General features: G+C 39.4%; 1 pseudogene; it reads left to right on the forward strand.

Moving 5' to 3' along the window:
• The first annotated feature begins 6232 nt into the window (after window positions 1-6232).
• LOC148001536 (uncharacterized) lies at window positions 6233-10637 on the forward strand (annotated as a pseudogene).
• The last annotated feature ends 3402 nt before the right edge of the window (window positions 10638-14039 follow it).

Below are 14039 nucleotides of genomic sequence, written 5' to 3' on the forward strand. Positions count from 1 at the left end.
TTAACAGATATTTATAGAACATTCTATCCCAAAGCAAAAGGACATACATTCTTCTCAGCTCCTCATGGTATTTTCTCCAAAATTGACCATATAATTGATCAAAAAAGGGCCTCAACAGGTACAGAAAGATAGGAATAATCCCATGCATGCTATCAGACCACCATGGCCTACAGCTGGTCTTCAATAACAATAAGAGAAAAACGCCCACACAATCGTGGAAGTTGAATAATGCTCTACTCAACCATAACCTTGTCAAGGAAGAAATAAAGACAGAAATTAAAGACTTCTTAGAATTTAATAAAAATGAAGGAACAACATACCCAAACTTATGGGACACAATGAAAGCTGTGCTAAGAAGAAAACTCATACCTCTGAGTGCCTGCAGAAAGAAACAGGAGAGAGCATATGTCAGCAGCTTGACAGCACACCTAAAAGATCCGGAACAAAAAGAAGCAAATACACCTAGGAGGAGTAGAAGGCAGGAAATAATCAAACTCAGAGCTGAAGTCAACCAAGTAGAAACAAAAGGACCATAGAAAGAATAAACAGAACCAAAAGTTGGTTCTTTGAGAAAATCAACAACATAGATAAACCCTTAGCCAGACTAACAAGAGGACACAGAGAGTGTTTCCAAATTAACAAAATCAGAAATGAAAAGGGAGACATAACTACAGATTCAGAGGAAGTTCAAAAAATCATCAGATCTTATTATAAAAGCCTGTATTCAACAAAACATGAAAATCTGCAGGAAATGGACAACTTCCTAGACAGATACCAGTTACCGAAATTAAATCAGGAACAGATAAACCAATTAAACAACCCCAAAACTCCTAAGGAAATAGAAGCAGTCATTAAAGGTCTCCCAACCAGAAAGAGCCCAGGTCTAGACGGGTTTAGTGCAGAATTCTATCAGACCTTCACAGAAGACCTCATACCAACACTATCCAAACTATTCCACAAAATTGAAACAGATGGAGCAATACCGAATTCCTTCTATGAAGCCGCAATTACTCTTACACCTAAACCACACAAAGACCCAACAAAGAAAGAGAACTTCAGACCAATTTCCCTTATGAAAATCGACGCAAAAATACTAAATAAAATTCTGGCAAACTGAATCCAAGAGCACATCAAAACAATCATACACCATGATCAAGTAGGCTTCATCCCAGGCATGCAGGGATGGTTTAATATATGGAAAACCATCAACGTGATCCATTATATAAACAAATTTAAAGAACAAATCCACATGATCATTTCATTAGATGCTGAGAAAGCATTTGACAAAATTCAACACCCCTTCATGATAAAAGTCCTGGAAAGAATTGGAATTCAAGGCCCATACCTAAACATAGTAAAAGCCATATACAGCAAACCAGTTGCTAACATTAAATGGAGAGAAACTTGAAACAATTCCACTAAAAACAGGTACTAAACAAGGCTACCCACTCTCTCCCTACTTATTCAATATAGTTCTTGAAGTTCTAGCCAGAGCAATCAGACAACAAAAGGAAATCAAGGGGATACAGATTGGTAAAGAAGAAGTCAAAATATCACTATTTGTAGATGATATGATAGTATATTTAAGTGATCCCAAAAGTTCCACCAGAGAACTACTAAAGCTGATAAACAACTTCAGCAAAGTGGCTGGGTATAAAATTAGCTCAAATAAATCAGTTGCCTTCCTCTACACAAAAGAGAAACAAGCCGAGAAAGAAATTAGGGAAAAGACACCCTTCATCATAGACCCAAACAATATAAAGTACCTCGGTGTGACTTTAACCAAGCAAGTAAAAGATCTGTACAATAAGAACTTCAAGACTCTGAAGAAAGAAATTGAAGAAGACCTCAGAAGATGGAAAGATCTCCCATGCTCATGGAGTGGCAGGATTAATATAGAAAAATGGCCATTTTACCAAAAGCGATATACAGATTCAATGCAATCCCCATCAAAATACCAATCCAATTCTTCAAAGAGTTAGACAGAAAAATTTGCAAATTTATCTGGAATAACAAAAAACCGAGGATAGCTAAAACTATTCTCAACAATAAAAGGACTTCAGGGGGAATCACTATCCCTGAACTCAAGCAATATTACAGAGTAATAGTGATAAAAACTTCATGGTATTGGTACAGAGACAGACAGATAGACCAATGGAAAAGTATCAAAGACCCAAAAATGAACCCACACACCTATGGGTACCTGATTTTTGAAAAAGGAGACAAAAATCATTCAATGGAAAAAAGATAGCATTTTCAGCAAATGGTGCTGGTTCAACTGGAGGTCAATATGTAGAAGAATGCAAATCGATCAATGCTTATCACCCTGTACAAAGCATACATCCAAGTGGATCAAGGACCTCCACATCAAACCAGATACATTCAAACTAACAGAAGAAAATTTAGGGCAGCATCTCGAACACATGGGCACTGGAAAAAATTTCCTGAACAAAACACCAATGACTTTTGCTCCAAGATCAAGAATCGATAAATGGGATCTCATAAAACTGCAAAGCTTCTGTAAGGCAAAGGACACTGTGGTTAGGAGAAATCAGCAACCAACATGTTGGGAAAAGATCTTTACCAATCCTACAACAGACGGAGGGCTTATATCCACAATATACAAAGAACTCAAGAAGTTAGACCACAGGGAGTCAAATAACCCTATTAAAAAATGGGGTTCAGAACCAAACCAAGAATTCACAGCTGAGGAATGCCAAATGGCTGAGAAACACCTAAAGAAATGTTCAACATCTTTAGTCATGAGGGAAATGCAAATCCAAACAACCCAGAGATTTCACTTCACACCAGTGAGAATGGCTAAGATCAAAAACAGGTGACAACAAATGCTGGCGAGGATGTGGAGAAAGAGGAACACTCCTCCTTTGTTGGTGGGATTGCATACTGGTAGAACCATTCTGGAAATCTGTCTGAAGGTTCCTCAGAAAATTGGACATTGAACTACCTGAGGATCCAGCTGTACCTCTCTTGGGCATATATCCACAAGTTGCCCCAACATATAAAAAAGACACATGCTCGACTATGTTCATAGCAGCCTTATTTATAATAGCCAGAAGCTGGAAAGATTCCAGATGCCCTTCAACAGAGGAATGGATACAGAAAATGTGGTACATCTACACAATGGAATATTACTCAGCTATCAAAAACAATGCCTTTATGAAATTCATAGGCAAATGGTTGGAACTGGAAAATATCATCCTGAGTGAGGCAACCCAATCACAGAAAAACACACATGGTATGCATTCACTGATAAGTGGCTATTAGCCCAAATGCTTCAATTACCCTAGATGCATAGAACACATGAAACTCAAGACAGATGATCAAAATGTGAATGCTTCACTCCTTCTTTAAAAGGGGGAACAAAAATACCCTTGGGAGGGAATAGAGAAGGAAGGATTAAAATAGAGACAGAAGGAACACCCATTCAGAGCCTGCCCCACATGTGGCCCATACATATACAGCCACCCAATTAGACAGGATGGATAAAGCAAAGAAATGCAGGCCGACAGGAGCCGGATATAGATTTCTCCTGAGAGACACAGCCAGAATACAGCAAATACAGAGGTGAATGCCAGCAGCAAACCACTGAACTGAGAATAGGACCCCCGTTGAAGGAATCAGAGAAAGAACTGGAAGAGCTTGAAGGGGCTCGAGACCCCTTATGAACAACAATGCCAACAAATAGAGCTTCCAGGGACTAAGCCACTACCTAAAGACTATACATGGACTGACCCTGGACTCTGACCTCATAGGTAGCAATGAATATCCTAGTAAGATCACCAGTGTAAGGGGAAGCCCTGGGTCCTGCTAAGACTGAACCCCCAGTGAACGTGATTGTTGGGGGGAGGGCGGCAATGGGGGGAGGATGGGGAGGGGAATACCCAAAAAGAAGGGGATGGGGAGGGATTAGGGCGATGTTTGCCCGGAAACTGGGAAAGGGAATAACATTCGAAATGTAAATAAGTAATACTCATGTTAAGAACAAAAATGAATGAAGTGTGAAAAAAAATCTCAGTTGAATCTTCAAAAAAAAAATGCCCTGTTTTCTCACATGATGAAGTGAACACATTTTATGAAATGCATGGGATTTCAATCATTCCCAGAGATCTCAACTATAATGTGTTGAGAGCTGTAGCTGTATGTACTTTAAACATGTCCTTTCCGCAACACGCAAGTTCACATGTCTGTATCTCACGGCAAGTGTCTGTTATCCCATAATACTTTCTCTGGAGGAGAGATGGGAAGTGGGGACTTTCCAGGAACTCATCCATCAGTGAGCCTGGCCTTTGCATGAATGAACAAGAATAATCATGCCTTAATCTAGGTGAGAGTTGAAGATGATGACCTGACGTTTCTATTGACATCTGCTTGCACTCACATATAAACATGAACACACTCATGCACATGCATATGCATCATAGACATACACACCAAATGAATAACTAAATGTAAACCAAAAGCATATAAAATTAATAATATTTATTTTAGGATAGTTTATTGATTATTGGTCACATATGGTCTTTTCTGATGGATTCGCATATTTACAGTTTTTCACCACATATTTCTAGGAAGCTAGTTTTATTTTCTATTTCATAGATGAGATATGAAAGATTAGAATAATGAGGATATTGTTTTAAACAAATATCAACACTGAATATTTTTATTATTTTATCATTTTTAGATCCAATTGATAAGCTATAATTGCCCATTTAAACATACAAAGACCAGTACCATCAATCCCTTAAGAACAACCTGTAGGTACACAGAGCAGAATCTTTACATCAACCACCATGGCTTCTCGGTCTCTCTCCTCTCTCCTCTTCCTTCATTCCAGTCTCCTCCTCTTCCTTCAAACTTTTCTCCTGTCCATCCTTCCTTCTCATCCAATAACAAGCCTCCTTCTATCTTGTACCTGCCTCACCTGTGACATCTTCCCACATTTCACCCTTTTTGTCTAATTAAAAAAAAAACTTTTCTCTAAATGTAAGTTGAGTACAACTATTATCATTGTGTAATTAATAGCATAAAATATATTTAACACCCAGTCCAACAATATATCAGTTAAACAGAACATTTAATTATTGATTTCAGCTTAAGAAAGGCTTAAAATCTTTATTATATCTTGGCTAGCTTGTATACTATCTGATAACGATCTAATAAAATATGTATATTCCGAGTTAAACAGTCCAATAGGCTAAGAGACTACAATCAATCTTCAACCCTGTTAGAAATCTGAGAATGACCAAATATCTATACATATAGGAAGCCTAACATGGCTTCTAGAACTGAGAGGTTGTAGAGACAAATCTCTACTAGCACAGTCCCCTGTTAGCAACATGTGAGCACAAGTCTTTAGTCTTCTGGCCCAAAATCAACTGACAGACTCTTGAAATGCAGATTTTGAAGGGCCAATGACCCTATCTTGGCAGAGTTTATCAGTCAACTATTGTTCATAATTTGTCCTTTTCTGGACAGCATAGTCTGCAGATGAAACAGGCAGTTTTGTCCAGTGGCTGCCTAGTCACAAATTATTGCCTCACCTGGAGGTAGAGATCTTCAAATTCTTCATTAACTAGGCCAAAGGGGAACTGTTAGGAGAAGATATGTCTCAACACAAGATAAATAATGTAGAGGGCCATTTTAACATTCGCCACAACTGTGTCCCACGTGGAAGGCCAGGATAGCTTCCACCATTACAAGATGGCACTGGCCTCTGCTGCGCCAGCCGACTTCCTTTCAGGAAGTTAAGTGTGTGCTCATGTGCAAGAGTGCCTTCGTGCCAGGTCTTTGCCCACTCCAGGGCGTGCCTAATGAGATCATGGGTATGTGACCTATCAGGTGTGGATGCACCTCGCTGTGTATATAAGCCATGCCATGCGGGCGCGCGGGGCTCTCCTTAAGATTTCAATAAAAGTTTTTGCTATAGCAAGGACTCTTATGTCCCTGCGTGTTTTCTTGCTGGCGAGAGGTCGCGCGTGGGACATTTGGTGCCGAGTACCCGGGACAAACGCCTCATCATCGCCGGCGCCAAGGGGGGCCTCCGTTCACGGAAAGGGTCAGAAGCTGTAGGAATTGAGGTAAGCTCCGGGAGACATGATAATTTCTGAATTCTTTGGTCTTGACCTATCGTATCTTTCTCCTTCTGCTGAGGGTGCTGTTGAGGCCTCTATTACATGGTAGTCTGAGGCCGGGAACGTTAGGAATTTGGCAGATGGTCAAGGATTGTTTAGGTAAAGACATTTTTCGTCCTATAATAGCGGCAGGCCAAGAGGCCCTGGACGAAATTCAGGAAAGCATGTCAGAAACGGAGCGTAGCGAAAGGTTGCAATGAAAAAATGATACTGATCGATCTCAAGCACCAGGCCCCTCTGCGGTCTTACCACCGTCAGAGGTGATAGTACAGGGAAAGGACGCCCCGGGGACAGTGGCCACCTTGGCTACTGAGGGAGGGACCCTGAATAAAAAAGGGGCCCCCTGCTAAGATTAAATTAAATAAACAGGGAAAGGAGGAGAAAACTCCGAAAAAAGCATTTATCCGGTAAAGGAGTTAGAGGTCTTGGGGCTTGATAGTTCAGAAACCGATGAGCTTGGCTCCTCTGAGTAAGAGAATTTAGAAGATGAGGCAGCTTGCTATGAAGAAAAAAGATATGGGCCTAGGTGGAGAGCCACTGTGAAGAAACCGAAAGTTATGGATCCTTCCTGGACAAGGCTGGTAATTTTGTTTATTTTTTTCTTTGTGTGGGAAGCCGTTAGAGCCGTTAAGACAGGTCAGAAGGTCCTTACAGAACAACAAGAAAGTATGTCACAGGGAGAAAAGGTCTCTAAAGAAAAAACGGAAAGAAAAGGAGATAAAAGGAACACATTATTTTGGGAGAAAAATTTTGTCTTTGTGCTGGTAAAAGGTGTGATTAGGCTCTATAAGCTTTGCAGAGTCATACTGATTAGGCTTGATAGAGGCAGACCGCTTGAAAATTTATTCAGGAGAATCAAACAAAAGGACATCTCAATGCCCATGCACAGCTTGATGGAGTTAATGTAATTGGGTTGTGCGTAAAAATATTCAGGACTGTGTTTCACTTCCATACCATTGGCGAATGTCAGTCGTGCTGCTCAGATAATGTATCTCAGTATCTTACAGGAATTGGGTTTCAACACGTTGATGGACTAGTCCAGGAATTGAGACAATCCATCATCCATATCGACTCCACTCGAGTGGATAGTCACCGTGAACACCATCTGGTTTTTTTCCCTCTTTGTCTATTGTCGGTCCTTGGTGCACCAGGATGTCCCCATGTCTGTCAGTTTATATCTGTGGTTCTTGCTTCTCGTTGTTTAAATGTTTTATGTTTCATGTTCAAAAGAAAAAATGGTAAAAACTTTATCTGCCGGGCGTTTACACCTTGATTTGGTTTTAACTCGTTTCAAAAAGGAACAAATGAATAAAAAACAGTTTCAATCAGGCCTTTAGAGCCCTGCACCTGCAGCCAGGAGACTAGGTTAGCTGGAGAAGCTGCCCAGAGGCTAAGCGTCTGCACGAGCTGATCTTAAAGGTGCCAGCAGCTTCTCAGCTTCTTTGGTACAAGATCTGAGAGCTGTTTCTCTTAGAGAAATCCCTGACTTATTATTTGACTCAACAGGTGACAAGGTGCTTCTCTTAAAATCATAGGTAAAAATGGTGTTTGGTCTAAATATTAAAGATATGTGTAGCCACTTCAATTTGTTTCTGATTGGTTTTAAATGTGTAAATATGCTCTATTTGCCTTGGTCATAGATCGTTGGCTTTTTTTAGTTATTGGATATGGTTAAAAAGGTATAATATTGGTAACAGAACGTTGACATAAAGCTGGTAATTTAGATGGAGTCATTTCTAGACAACATGTGGCATGAGCCAACATAGGGAAACAGGTCTAAATTGAGGTAATATTTTTATGGAATTCTTATTCTAGAAACCAGGCTTCTAAAAGAACTTAGGACAATGTCTCTTTGTTGAGGTACTGGAGACTACACCATCGTGCATTCATATATAGGAATTGGCAGTCAAAATTTGTACTAGATTGTTGGAGGTCGAGTTTTGCTTTCCTAGTTGTGGTTTTCCCTGAAGCTATCTGTATTTTGATGCTAATTACACTGCCCCAAGAACAGCTGCCTAGACACTACTCAGAACTCAGGTGACCCTGTGGTTGTGCTCTGGTGTTACAAGGAGAACTTAAGGATTTGATTAAGGATTGCCAGTGTTACATTGACTAACTCAAACTTATTTTTAATTAAGAAAAAATCAAACAGGTAGAGATTGTTACAAGATTTATGAAAGATTGATGAGGTTTTGGAACTTGTGAGAACATTACAGCCAGTCTGTTTACTCCAGCTGCCATTTCAAGATAGATTTAGAGGATTGATTTTGAGTTTTCATTTCGTGAGCTTGCTTATAATTTTAGAGAGCCCATGAAGTGATATCATTAAAAATTTTACAAAAGAATGGCTAATAGCCTCATATAATGTAATTTTGTTGCTTCTTCAATGTAAGAAGTTAGAACCTTGAATCTTTCAGTGTATATGGAATTTTTTACTACAAACCTTTGCTCTCAAAATGAGCTTTAATATTTGGGGAATAGCAGTTAGACTACTCCAGAAAAGAATATTTGAAACTAATTTTAAGCTTCTAAGGATATGTTACTTAGCTAAGTACATCACCTTACCAGAGGATTTAGGTCTTTGTTATGCACATTGGAGATAAAGCTTCAGCTGTGTTAATACAGAGTTGTGGACTAGAGTCATGGAAGTATTTTAAAAAGAAACCTGGTAAAACATATCTTATTCCAAACAACAATCAAATTGGTTATTACAAAATACTGATATATGGCCTATTACATATACAAATTTTTCAGGCAAAATTGATAATTTTACTTTTTACATGCTTTTGTACTTCCTGTATATTTGTGCATACTACCCATAGGAAATGCGCTTACTGTATTTATAGGTGGTTCATCTAATGAAAAGGCTACATATATGATTGGATCACTTGTTTATTCTCTTGAGTTTCTATTGCTTCAACACAGATTATTAAATTCCGTAGTTTAGCCACTGTTTTTAAATCAAGCTCTCAATTCACATACTGATAGCCAATGTGTGGCTTGTGGTTTACAATTGATTTCAATTACTTAATGCTTTATTAGAGACAGGTTTTCTACTTAAAATCAGTGAATGATTTCAGTGTAAATTGTCTGACAACTCACTGTCCTTTCAATGCTCTGTCTCAGACAACTAAACAAAACCATAGACCCAGCTCTTTAAAAATGGTAATGGAGTTGATAACACACCCTCATGAAAAGAGGAAGACTCCATTTGCTTACTTTCAACTCCCAGCCTCACCCTGCCAGTTCAGGGATTTCTAGTAAGACTGAAATTGGACAATATTTACAAGATTTGACATTTCTAATTAATGCTTATGTTTAGGTAAATAAAGTTTGTGAGGTGCTAGAGAAATGGCTTAGTGGTTAAGAGCACTAAGTACTGTTCCTTTATAGGACATTTAAGAACTCAAACTGGATTGCCTGGGCTCTTTAGCAAGGGAGGACAATGATACCAGTCAGATTATAGGCCTTACATAGGAACAATTAGTCAAAAAAATCTCATTCTTTATATATCCAAAACATAATGCTGGAGACAATAAATTGGTATACAAGTCAATTTATAAATACAAGTGCTCAGTGTCCTCAATTTAATCCTCGAGGACTTACCTTAATAAATAATATATTTACTATATCTTAATAAATAAAAAAGGAGGAGTTACTCCTGTATGCTAAATAATGCTCCTTTTATTTCAATTTTAAAATTTGGATGCCAAAGTTTATGGCACCCTACAACTAGGCATACTTCTGCCTAGATGAAATAGAGAGATCCACATATTGACATGATCCTGTCCAGATATTTTATATGGGGAAGAAGGAATGTTTGTGTTTTTTCTACAGGATGCTACAAGAGTGTGCCAGCTGCCTGAGTGGTGGGTGAGACTTGATGATCCTTGTTGCATGAAGATTCAGCTTTCGTGGTTCGGGTCCCTGGAGTCATTCCTCTGCCCTGAGAGGAAGATGAAAGATTCCCCCTCCTCATTTGTCATCACAGAGATTTTGCTGTTGCTGCAGTCAGTGTTACCGCTGCGTGTTTCCCGTCCCACTATAGCCCGCTCTCTGACCCTCTGTGCACTGCTGCTCGCTGGAGAAGACTGGACTCCAGCCGTTGCTGCCCCCCTCATTTCCCTGGTGACTCTTGCTGCCTAAACTGGTCATTTTACAGACTGTAGCTTCACAGGAATGCCACCTGCGTAAAGCTGCTGTGGACTGGGGAACTCTGTCCTGGTTGTACAGATCTCAGAAATGGTTCCATTGCCTGCTGGTTGTTCCAGAGATCCTGAAATGTCCTGGAAAAGACCTTGACACTTTCGCTGCTATTGTAGCAGCCATTACTGCTGCAGACATTGTGTCTTCAGTGTCTGGAGTTATCCTCCCCCAATCTATTGTTAGACAAGCACAGTGGGTAAACTTTCTGGAGTAGTTACTAACAATTGGGAATTCTAAATTCTATTATAGGAGCGGCTTGACTACAGCCCTTCGTGGTAACAGCTGAGGTGAACCAGATGAGGTGCCCACTACTTATCGGGAGTGGCTCTGTTTGGTGCAGCCCTATGCTGTGGATTAGTATTCATGCTATGGTTGGTTTGCAAACTCAGATCTCAACAGAAACGTGACAAGGTCATTATCACTCAAGCACTTGTGGCCATTGTACAAGGGGCCTCCCCTGGAATATGGTTATCTATGCTCAGGAATTAGTCAGGATCTGAGTTCTCTGCTCTTGCACCCCATGGATCTGTGGATCCATTGGACTGGGATGAGAGAGACTCAATGATCCTTTGATCAGCCCTTCCACATTGCTGAGGTTTCCTCATTGCACGCGATAGGGTGATCATGATTTGTTGTAAAATAAATGATTTGTGATAAAATAAATAAATAGGGGGAGATGTATAGGGCCGCTTTAACATTCGCCATCACAAGATGGCGTTGGCTTCCACTGCACCCCACGTGGAAGGCCAGGATAGCTTCCGCCATTACAAGATGGCACTGGCCTCCGCCACGCCAGCCGACTTCCTTTCAGGAAGTTAACTGTGTGCGCATGTGCAAGAGTGCCTTTGTGCCAGGTCTTTGCCCATTCCGGGGCATGCCTAATGAGATCATGTGTAAGCGACCAATCAGGTGTGGATGCGCCGCGCTAGGGTGTATATAAGCCGCGCCTTGCGGGCGCTTGGGGCTCTCCTTAAGATTTCAATAAAAGTTTTTACTACAGCAAGGACTCTTATGTCCCCGTGTGTTTTCTTGCCAGTGAGAGGTCGCGCGTGGGACAAAATAACCTTAAATCTCAAATTTTGTGGCTTTCTGACGTTTTTGAAAATCATCTTCCTATATAAGACAATCTGGACTGTTGTCTTTATATCTTAATAATATCTTCAAAGTACTTTCACAAGGTCAGCAATATGTTTGCTATTTGTCCCTTAACTCACAGTTGTAATCAACTCAGAATTTTGTAATGACATCAATAGGAGGACTGGTTCTAAACCTTATATTTTTAAACTTTTTTGACAAATAAATTCTATTCCAAAACAAATATATGATTTTATCTTAGTTACCAAATGAGATTATGACTATACAACTCAATCTAGCTAACTCCTCCCTGTTAAATTACATCCATTTCTAAATTCCTCATACAAACATCTTTAGAATAACCACTTTCAGCGCCCCCCCCATGTCCAGGATATTGGGTCAATATCTCCTCTATAACTTCTTCAAGCTGTACATGGGCGTTGAGATATCCTTGGAGGTAAGGGGTAGGAAGAATGAAGCAAATGCTGCAACTGATATGTCGTGACTGGACCCAGATGAAAGTCCTTGAGACTAGGAATCCAAGTAGGCACCCTCTGTAAAATACAACTATCAAGACAAAAACTTTAGAATCAAAATCACTTTTTGTTTGATTCTCCTGCATTTATTTTTTCAGGCGGCCTACCTCTATCAAATCTGATAAGTATGACTCTGTGAGGTTTCCAGAGCCTTATCACACTTTTTAAAAACAGAAAGACAAAATCTTTCTCCCAAAATACTGTCTTCCTTAATCTGTTACTAGAAAAGCTTGTATCTTGCACTCTCTCCCACAGTAATAATATAATCTCAAATTTGAGTTTATAATAATAAACTCAAAATCACACCCATTATCAAGATTAAATATTTTTTTTAAAAAGGAAGTAAGCCAAACAATAAGCCTGATAGGCTTTTGTTCTCTGTGATATAAGGAAATGAACCCAAAATTCCTGTGGAGCCCACGTTAAGAGAATCTGAGCTTCCTGTTGTGGCAAATATCAAAAGTAATAACAAACCCTCTCTAGCTGGCATCAATGAGCCATAAGGCCGTTAGGAGGGTAATTCATAAAACAAACTAAATACCTTATCTCAACCTCAATATCAATAAGGAACATATCAAACCAGGACTTTTGCCCAAAATATCTCAATCTGTTAAGCTCTCTACCTGGAGCCACAGATTTTTATTTAACCTTAATAAGTTCTATAATATATGTCTGCACTCACTCTCCCTGGTATTACAGACATTTATCCCAACTCTCTACTTGGACTTAGTGAACAATTTTTCCCTACCTAAGTTCCAAACCAGAGATGACAATCACCACATGATTCAGTTAATCTCTTTACTCTCCATAAAGCAAACTTAAACACCTATCAATTCTAAAACCAATAAGCAACTTAAAACTCAGGACTTTAGCCGAAAATATATCCATCTGTTAAACTCTCTACCCAGAGTCACAGATTTTTCTTTTACATTAGTAACTTCAATAATATATGTCTGCATTCACTCTGCCTGGTGTTACAGGCATTTATCACAACTCTCTACTTGGAGTTACTGACTAATTTTTCCCTGTCTAAGTTCTGAAACATGGATGAAAATCCCCACCTGATTTAGATAATCTCCTTACTCTCTTCTTTCTAAAAACAAACTTAATCACTTTTTAATAATACCTGTAATTAAGAAGTAGCTTGTCTAACTAGGATTTCAATTCAAAATTTCTGTGGAGCCCACGTTAAAAAGAATATGAGTATCCTGAAAGACTTTCTAAACAACTTTCTTTAAAAAGCAGCTTTTAATCTCTAACTTTCTGATCTGCCATTATTTATCACAGAGCAGGGGACCTACAGCCTGCCAGACCAAGCTGCTTCCCCGTTTATTTGTTTGGATTCCTGCCCTTGAGCTATCACATGACTTAACATGGCACCAGACTCCTCTTACTTAGAAAATAAAAACTTTTTCTCAACTCTTAGGATTAATAGTGGATTCTTGGCCATCACATAGGTTCACCATCTGTTGTTGTAAAAATATAAAAAGTTAAAAAATGTATTGTTGGGGTTGGGGATTTAGCTCAGTGGTAGAGCGCTTGCCTAGGAAGCGCAAAGCCCTGGGTTCGGTCCCCAGCTCCGAAAAAAAGAACCAAAAAAATGTCTTGTTGTCTTTTACCCTGCTAGGTCCTGCACCATGGTGCCCCAAGATATCTGCTAGATATCCTGGCATAAACACATCCCAACTTCACCGGGGTGGCCCAGTGTCTCCAGCCGCCACACACTTTCCTACACTCAAACCCATACATAAAAGAACACACAAAACAATAATCTTAGATCCAATTGATAAAGTATAGTTGCCCACTTAAACATACAAAGCCCAGTACCATCAATTCCTTAAGAACATTGATAACAACCTGTAAGTACACAGAGCAGAATCTTTTCCTCACCTGCATGGCTTCTCAGCCTCTCTCCTCTCTCCTCAACCTTTTTCCAGTCTATTTTATCATTTTTCATTTTTATTAACATCATTTGATAATTTCATAAATGAACATATGTTTATATGTGTATTATATGTGATTGTACATATATAATATGCACACACACACACACATACTCACATACACTCAC

The sequence above is a fragment of the Rattus norvegicus genome, chromosome 13 (assembly GCF_021556685.1).
Source record: "Rattus norvegicus strain SHRSP/BbbUtx chromosome 13, alternate assembly SHRSP_T2T, whole genome shotgun sequence".
Lineage (NCBI taxonomy): Eukaryota > Metazoa > Chordata > Mammalia > Rodentia > Muridae > Rattus > Rattus norvegicus.